Source organism: Sus scrofa, chromosome 4, assembly GCF_000003025.6.
Source record: "Sus scrofa isolate TJ Tabasco breed Duroc chromosome 4, Sscrofa11.1, whole genome shotgun sequence".
Lineage (NCBI taxonomy): Eukaryota > Metazoa > Chordata > Mammalia > Artiodactyla > Suidae > Sus > Sus scrofa.
Genome location: NC_010446.5, coordinates 122,488,792 through 122,497,617, shown reverse-complemented (window position 1 = coordinate 122,497,617; position 8,826 = coordinate 122,488,792). Strand labels below are relative to the sequence as shown.

Sequence of the window (8,826 nt, the reverse complement as noted above, 5' to 3'; positions counted from 1 at the left end):
TGGTGTTGTCACCGCTGTGGCTCAGGTCACTGCTGTGGCACAGCTTCCTGTGCCATGGGTGCTCAATAAAAGAGTATGACAAGCACTTTCTTACAAATCTTAATCCTCGCAAGAATTTTAGGGATATGCTAGTGTCCTCAAATTTTTTCAGATGGAAGAAGCAGAGGCTCAGAGAGGTTAATAACTTGTTCATTGTTGCACAGCAGTGATATTAGAATCAGAATTTGGGGGGGATTGTTTGTTTTTTTGGGTTTTTTTTTTTTCTGTTTCTGAAACCCATGTGTTTCTTACCACACTCCACTATGTCATTATCCTCCACAGTTTCCTCTTGGAGGCAGTGTAAAGAAAACAGAAAAGTGCCAGCTACACTCGGGGACTGTTCAGATTTGGAGGGAAAAAAAGGAAATGGAAAGCAAGTAAAAAAAGAAGCACCCACAGAAAAAAAAATCACTAAAACGAACCCAGAAAACAAGGTAGAAGAGAGTTTTAAGGGAAACGGTGAGTAACTGTACGAAAGAAATGAAGATGGGAAAAAATATTTTATCTTTCACCGTGGTCCTTCTTGATGAGAAACCCCAAGACCTGGTAGAAATCCAATTCCTGGGTAAGAAAGGGATGGCTTCGTGAAGAAATGGAGGCAGCAGGAGCAGAAAACCATCTGTTGTGTGCAGAAGCAGAGAAGTGCCACGCTCCTTAGCAGGAGGCAGCTGGACTGAGAGCAGAGCGAGGAGAATCTGCAGGTGTAGGATGGAAAGGCCGGGAGAGCCGGACAGGTGACCTTTCGGGGAGCCAGAGGGGCAGCAAGAGCTGAGGGAGTAAAGTGGTCCTTCTGGCCTGGGAAGGGAGGGCTCCCCACGCCCCCCTGCCTGCTTCTGACTCTCTCTCTGCTTCCTCTCCACTCCCACATTCGCTCTCGCCTCTCCTGTTCTCCCAGAGTCTCCTCTGCTCTTCTCTCCTTTTATCTTGGCTTCTTCCTGCTTGAAGCGATTGGTCATTGCTGTGGTCATTTTATCTGCTGTCATTCAGGATGAAAGAAACTGCTGACGGTGTGGCGTTCAAAATCAAACCAATCCTTCACCAGTTGCCAGAACTTGGCTTACGGGGGAAAGAGTTTAGGAAGAGAGAAGTCCCAGGTAGGGACTCATATCCTTCCCAAGACTGTCATGCAAAGATTTTTGTGTGTATGTGCTCAGGTACATTTTTCTGGGAGAGGATCCTGCTGCTTTCATTGATTCTCGAGGGGAAGGGGGGGGGGTCTCATTGCCTTTCTCCTCTATCAAATGCAGTGGCTTCATTTTTGCTTCTGTATAATAATTACGTCCTTGATTTTGATAAAGATATGATTAAAAGCATCTGTTTGTAAAGAACGGGGTTAACATCTAGAATCTCAGCAAAGCGACATTCAGAGGTGCAAAAGGACTCGCGTTCCCATCTTGTTGCTTATCAAAAGCTTAGATAATTTAGGGTGGTATCAAAATTCTGATGCACTTGAATGCCTTTGTAAACTTGTTTACTCAGAAATGCCAAGGCCAGAGTTCCCTACTGAAATGCAATTCCTTTTCACTCTGACGCAGCCGGAATCCTTTTCTCAATGGTCTAAATTTCAGCACACAGCACAAGTCTGACAAAGGAGCGTATTTCCACATTATATTGAATACTGCCTGGCACCTGTTTCTTGAAATAAACGCGTTTCCTTTTTGGCAAATGAGGACATTTGGAAAAGAGGCCTTTTGTTCAATAGTATTAAACACATTTACATAGTTGACTAAACCAGTTGGATTTTTCTTTGTCTTCTCATTAGATTATAAACTCTAGGAGGGCAGGAATCATTCTGTTCAATATCACATCTCCTGCGCTTGATACACAGCAACTGCTCAATAAATATTTATCGAATGAATGAATGAAAAACGACAAGCTGACAACAGAATGCATTTTATAGGAAGCATTTTTGAAGGTGTGTCGTTTGAACGACCTGTCCTTCACTCAATTCATTCCTTTGCAATCTGTTGCGTGCCCACTCTGCACCGGGGACTCCTCTAGGCCCTGGGAAAACATGATAAGTGAGGCCGTTAAGATCCTTCAATCTGGTGGGGGTGGGGCAGACTATAATCGAGCAAGTACAATCAGGAAGATAATTTCCTGTAGTCAGGAAGACAGCAAATTGATCTTTTGCTGGAGAGTCTGTGTGTGGACAGTGGTCAGAGGGGATCTGAATGTTAAGACGATGAGCTGGAGGCTTCCGGAAACAAAGTGGCTAGCGGTCTTGAGCAATAGGGAGAAGGATGACATGGGTCAGGAAGGCAGGGGCAGGTGGGGAAGCTGCAAGACGTGTGGTCTTTAAAGAGGAAAAAGGAAGATCTCAGATCCTGGAAAACCCTTTTGTGCTTGTTTTTTGAGTCAAAGATCAAGATAAGCCCAGAGAAGTGAAGTACTGGGAAGACATCAAAACAAAAATTCTTGGAGCTCCCTTGTGGCTCAGTGGGTTAAGGATCCGGTGTTGTCACTGCTGCAGCTCTGATTATTGGTGTGGCATGAGTTTGATCCCTGGCCTGGGAACTTCTGCATGTCTCAGGTACAGCCAAAAAGAAAAAAAAAGAAAAAACAAACAAACAGAAATTCTTTTTTTTTTTTTTTTTTTTTGTCTTTTGTCTTTTGTCCTTTTAGGGCTGCACAGTGGCATATGGAGGTTCCAGGCTAGGGATCTAATCGGAGCTGTAGCTGCCAGCCTATGCCAGAGCCACAGCAATGCCAGATCTGAGCCGAGTCCAAGACCTATACCACAGCTCACTGCAACACTGGATCCTTAACCCACTGAGTGAGGCCAGGGATCGAACTCTCAACCTCATGGTTCCTAGTCGGATTTGTTTCCGCTGCGCCACAACGGGAACTCCAACAAACAGAAATTCTTGAGTGAGTTATCTGACAACACATCCAAAAAAAATGAAATTAAGTAGGTGGGCCCATTTTCCATCCCTTCTAGATAAATAAACACCTATTATATTATAACGCATGTTCAAGTAAAATCCTTATTACTTAGGGGAGGAATGTGGTCAACATAACAGGAAAACATTTTTCCACTCTTTTCGGTGTGTTTAGAATTGGCCACTCTACTACTTTCCATTTCTTTCTCCAACTTTGCATTTTAAAATGCTTGGATCATGATCACAGATTGAAAAAATATTTTGGCCGCACCTCGTCTTTTTTTCCCCAAAGTTTCAATGAAACTGCTTTGTAAAGTGATGTAAGCACCCTTTACTTTCAGCCTGAAGCAGGTATAGGTATGATTTATAGGCATTACAAGGCATACCTGGAAGATTTTGTGGGTTCCGTTCCAGACCGCTGCCACACTGAAGCAAATGTTGCAATAAAGCAAGGCACACAAGGTTTTCGGTTTCCCGGTGCATATATAAAAGTTATGTTTCCGCTACACTGTAGTCGATTAAGAGTGCAAAAACCTATGTCTAAAAACACAATGTACATGCCTTAATTAAAAACACTTTATTGTGGAAAAATGCTGACCCTCATCTCAGCCTTTGGTGAATGGTGGTCTTTTTGCTGCCGGAGGGTCTTGCCTCGATGTTGATGGCTGCGGACTGACCACGGTGGTAGCTGCTGAAGCTTGGGGTGGCTGGGGCAGTTTCTTAAAACAAGACAATGAAACATGCCACACCGATGGACTCCTCCTTTCGGAAACTATTTCTAATACACAAATAGTATTTTACCCACCGCAGACCGTCCTTCAAAATTGGAGTCAATCCTCTCAAACTCTGTCTCTGCTTCATCAACCAAGTTTAGGCACTAGTCTAAATCTTTCGTGGTCATTTCAATAATCTTCACCAGGAGTAGATTCCATCTCAAGAAACCACTTTCTTTGCTCACCCTAAGAAGCACCTCCTAAGACATTCAAGTTTTATATGAGATTATAGCAATTTAGTCACATCTTCAGGCTCCACTTCTGGTTCTCTTGCTGGATCCACCACACCTGCAGTTACTTTCTCCAAGGAAGTCTTGAACCTCTCAAAGTCATCTATGCGGGTTGGAATCAACTTCTTCCAAATGCCTGTGAATGTTGATATTTTTACCTCTTCCCATGAGTCACGACGTCCTTGATGGCATCTGGGATGGTGAGCCACTCATCACGGTTTTCAATGTACTCTGCCCTCATCCATCAGAAGATTCTCCATCTATGGCGGCTACAGACTTACGAAATGTTATCTCTTAAATAGTAAAACCTGAAAGTGAACATTACTCCTTGGGCTGCAGACTGGATTAGCAGGGGGTGAAATTGTCCGTCTCCATCAGAGCCCTTGGGTGACCAGGTGCATCGTCAATGAGCAGTCATATTTTGAAGGGCATATTTTTTTCCGGGCAGTAGCTCTCAACAGTGGTTTTACAATATTCAGTAAGCCATGTTGTCACCAGATGTGCTGTCATCCAGGCCTTCTTGTTCCGTTTATAGAGCACAGGCAGAGTGGATTTAGCCTCATTCTTCAGGGTCCCAGGATTTTCGGATTGGGAAATGAGCACTGGTTTCAACTTCGAGTCCACCGGCTGCATTAGCCCCTTAAAGAGGGTCAGCCTTTTCCTTTGAAGCTTTGAAGCCAGGCATTGAAAATCTGTTTCGAGTAAGCACCTTCATTAGCGATCTTAGCTGGATCTCCTGGATACCTTGCAGCAGCTTCTACATCAGCATGTGCGGCTTCATCTTTGACTTTTATGTTAACAGAGATGGCTTCTTTCCTTAAGCTTCATGTAAAAACCTCTGCTAGCTTCAAACTTCCTTGTGTAGCTTCCGCATCTCTCTTAGCCTCCATAGAACTAAAGAGTTAGGGCCTTGCTCTAGCTCACGTTTTAGGTTCAGGAGGGTTGTGGCTGGTTCGATCTGTCCAGACCACCCAAACTTTCTCTCCATCAGCAAGAAGGCAGTTTCGCTTTCGTATCATGCTCATGGTCATTGGAGCAGCACTTTTAATTCCCTTGGAGAACTTTTCCCCTGCATTCATAACTTGGCTGATGGGCGTAAGAAGCTAGCCTTCAGCCTTTCTCTGCTTTCAACATGCCTTCCTCATTAAGTGGAAGTATTTCCAGCTCTTGGCGTAAAGTGAGAGATGCGAGACTATTTCACCTGAACACTTAGAGGCCATGGAAGGGTTATTAACTGGCCTAATTTCAATAGTGTTGTGATTCAAGGAAGAGCCAGGCCTGAGGAGAGAGAGGGGGCAGGAAGGCAGGTGGTCACAGGGCAGTCAGAACACACACAACGTTCATCAATGAAGTTCACTGTCGATGTGGGCGTCTTCTCTTATACAATCACAGCAGTAACATCAAGGATCACTATAACGCATAAAATAATAATGAAAAAGTTTGAAGTATTGTGAGAATCACCCAAATGGGACACAGAGACAGGAAGTGAGTAAATAAATGCACTTGGGAAAATGGTGCCCGTAGACTCGCTCAGTTGCCACAAAGCGTCAATTTATCTAAAATGCAATCTCTTCGAAGCACAATCAAGTGAGATGCAGTAAAAGAAAGGATGCGGTATTCCAAATGCAATAGTAAAAATCCATTTCAGCTGTTAAAATTTGCCTTTCGGATTGTTTGGTTTCACCACTATCTTGCCAGAAGCTACACAGGAACAAAAGATACCTTCCTCCTATGACTGGATGAGATTTAAATGATGATATATTATTATTTTCTAAGCATATGTTCCCAAGGTGAAAGTGCACTCAATCTTTATTAAAAACTACCCCTCGGTTATTTATCTTACACTCCATTTATTCACATATTCTTATCTCGGACTCCATGAGTCAGACCACCGTTAGTCATTTTCATGCACTTCACCTGGAGAATTATCATCTTTCTTTCACGCAAGTGGAGGGAGGAAAAAAGTTGTCCTCTGCCCTCTTAGGTTTGGTCACCAATGACTGCAAGTTAAACTGACATTAAGAGGAGAAAAGATTTACTGTGTGTGCACAGGGGAGCTTCACAGAAAAGAAGTAAAAACCCAAGACGGTTAGGCTTGAGAGCTTATATACCATTTTAACATAGGATAATAAATTTCGGAGTGAGAAGACGAAAGTAAAGGGGGTTCCTTCTGGCTTTTATCGGCATAAAATCGTGGGAAGGGGCAAATACGTGGGGGGGCGGTGAATGGAGATGAGTGTTATTTTAATAAGGTTTGTTATGCAAATCCAGTGGTCAGAGTCTCCAGTGATGAAGAGTCATTCTCCTCTGGCTATTGGGGGGGGGGGGGGAGGGGGGGGGGAAGAACACCTTCACAAAGGAAAACACAAGCCCTGATTTTAGGCAGAAAAGGGAAGGCAGGGGTCTCCTCCTGTGTCTGCTGCTTCTTAACTGCGTTCACGTCCATATAACCTTTATGTCAAAGCAACATATTTGAGGGGGCATATTCTGATCACACGTGGTCTTCATCTTTCCACAGCATCGTACTGCAGTGGGATGGGGTCATGTTTTTCTGTCCATCCCTTACTGGTTCCCTGTTGAGTTCTGAGTACAAAGCAGGGACCCACTTCTTCTTTCTGAGTTAAAACTGGAGTACAGCCAATTATAGTGCATATACCTCATTTTTTTAAAAAAAATTGCAGTGTTATTTCCGGAGGACTACAGAGTAATTTATACAACCATCCAAAACAGTGATTAATATATAACTTGTCAGCTCCTTCAGATGTAAGCCAAAAATACTTTTCTAATCAGCATCAGTCCACAAGAGATAGTGGAAGGTTGGCACATGGTGCTCTTAAAAGACACACATCTTTTCATCCAATGCATGTATTCACTCAACGAGTAAGTGGAGTGGTTGCTGTGTGCCAGGTTCTGTTTTGGATTCTAGAAAGATGGCAGTGAGCAAGACAAAGGACACGTCTTCAAAGGCATGGCTCCCCTGCGTGGGCTTTACTATCTGAACTGAAGCATGAAACATCAAGATGTTTGTTTTGATACCTTCGATTTAGCCAAAAACACACGTGCCCAAAGGGAGCCGCACACTCAGTCTTGTCCCACATGTGTGGGACTCGCCTGTGCTTCCAGGATGAACCCCACACATCTCTGGTTCACCAAGCCCTCCTCACATGCAATGTCTCGCTGACAACGAGCAGGGGTGGCAGTGCTCTCCTCATATATGTCACCTTCGCACTCTATGATCTAGGCAATGACCTGCTTTCAGTAATTTAGAAAAACAGCTGCGTCCAGAAAGTCTTTTTCTGTATGTTCTCTTCAGCTCATTAGACACCTTCTCCAGGAAGCCTTCCCAGCTCCCCGCAAGCTGGGTAAGTACCCCCTCTGGGCTCCCATGACTTTGTTTTTAACCTGTCATAGAAATGCCTTTTCACCAGACTGTGCACTCCTTTAATTTAGAAATTAATTCTTTTATAGCTATAATGGAAAAAAAAAAGAAGAAAGAAGAAAGGGAATGTGTGTGGTGCAATTTAAAAGAATTCCCTTCAGAGCCCATTTTTTTTTGGAGTCAGACCCACTTGGTCCAGACCCAGCACTAATAATTCTTAGTTGTGAAACTCTGGGAAGTTACTTAGCTGAGTCTCTTACTCTCGGCTTAATAGGCATCTGCTTAATGAAGGGATAATAATGATTATTAGCGGCTTAGTAGTGACAGCTCACGTACACGGCCCTGACTCCAGGTCATTCTGAGCAGGCTCATATAGACCTCTCCTAAGGCTCACATAACCCTGGGGGGGGGGGCGCTGTGCCCCTCCCGCCCATGAAAGTGAAGAATGTGGGGTCCAGAGGTTTACTCCGGGGGCCTCAGAGTCCAGCCTCTTAACCAGCACACTCTGGCTGCTGGCTGCTGGCTGCTGGCTGCGAGGAAGGAGGGAGAATGGGGGAGAAGGTGATGAACACAACGACCCCCCCCCAGCATCACCGTTATCTCCTTTCCTGGGGAGGACCCACCTGTGTCCCCACAGTGCTGCTCCTCCTTCTCTTTTTCCTTTCTTTTTATAGCTGCACCTGCGGCACATGGGCGTCCCTGGGCCAGGGGTTGCATCTGAGCTGCAGCTGCGACCTACACCACAGCTTGTAGCAATGCAGGATCCTTAACCCACTGAGTGAGGCCGAGGATCGAACCAGCATCCCCACAGAGAGAACACTGGGTTCTTAACTGCTGATCACAACAGGAAGGCTGATGCTCTTCATTCTGACATCTTTTTTTTTTTTTTTTGGTCTTTTTGTCTTTTCTAGGGCTGCTCCCATGGCATATGGAGGTTCCCAGGCTAGGGGTCGAATCGGAGCTGTAGCCCTCGGCCTACACCAGAGCCACAGCAATGCGGGATCAGAAGCCGAGTCCAAGACCTACACCACAGCTCACAGCAACGCCGGATCCTTAACCCACTGAGCAAGGCCCGGGATGGAACCTGCAACCTCATGGTTACTAGTCGAGTTCGTTAACCACTGAGCCACGACGGGAACTCCCGACATCCCTTCCTTTCACCCCCAACTCTCCCCTACCTACCAAAATCACCTCAGCGTTGCTATGCCTGGTTTGAGGGCCTAGAGGAACACAGCTCCTCAAATACTCGACTGAAGAGCCTTCTTCTCTGCGTGGGGCTGTCATCCCCCTCAGCAGAACAAGCAGCTTTGGAGGATCTGTGTCGGCGCACAGGTCCACCTCCCATCCCAGAGGCCTGACTAATGGGGAGGGCGTGCTGGGTTCCCTTCCATTTTCTGAGCTTCCCTCTGACTCACTAATCGGCTTAATGCAGATGCCTTCTGTTTACAGGTGATACATTATAAAATGAGACACACACACGCCTCTAGCAAGGGTTAGCCTCAGCACTGAAGCCCAGGTCAATA

The 8,826-nt window shown here is 45.2% G+C and overlaps 1 long non-coding RNA gene across 1 annotated transcript; it reads right to left on the bottom strand.

The window, feature by feature from the left end:
- On the bottom strand, positions 1 to 8,209 carry LOC106507463. The gene is made up of 2 exons (XR_002343592.1): positions 3,308 to 8,209; positions 1 to 2,043 (listed from the first exon to the last, which is right to left on the bottom strand). It is a non-coding gene; the product is annotated as an uncharacterized LOC106507463 (long non-coding RNA).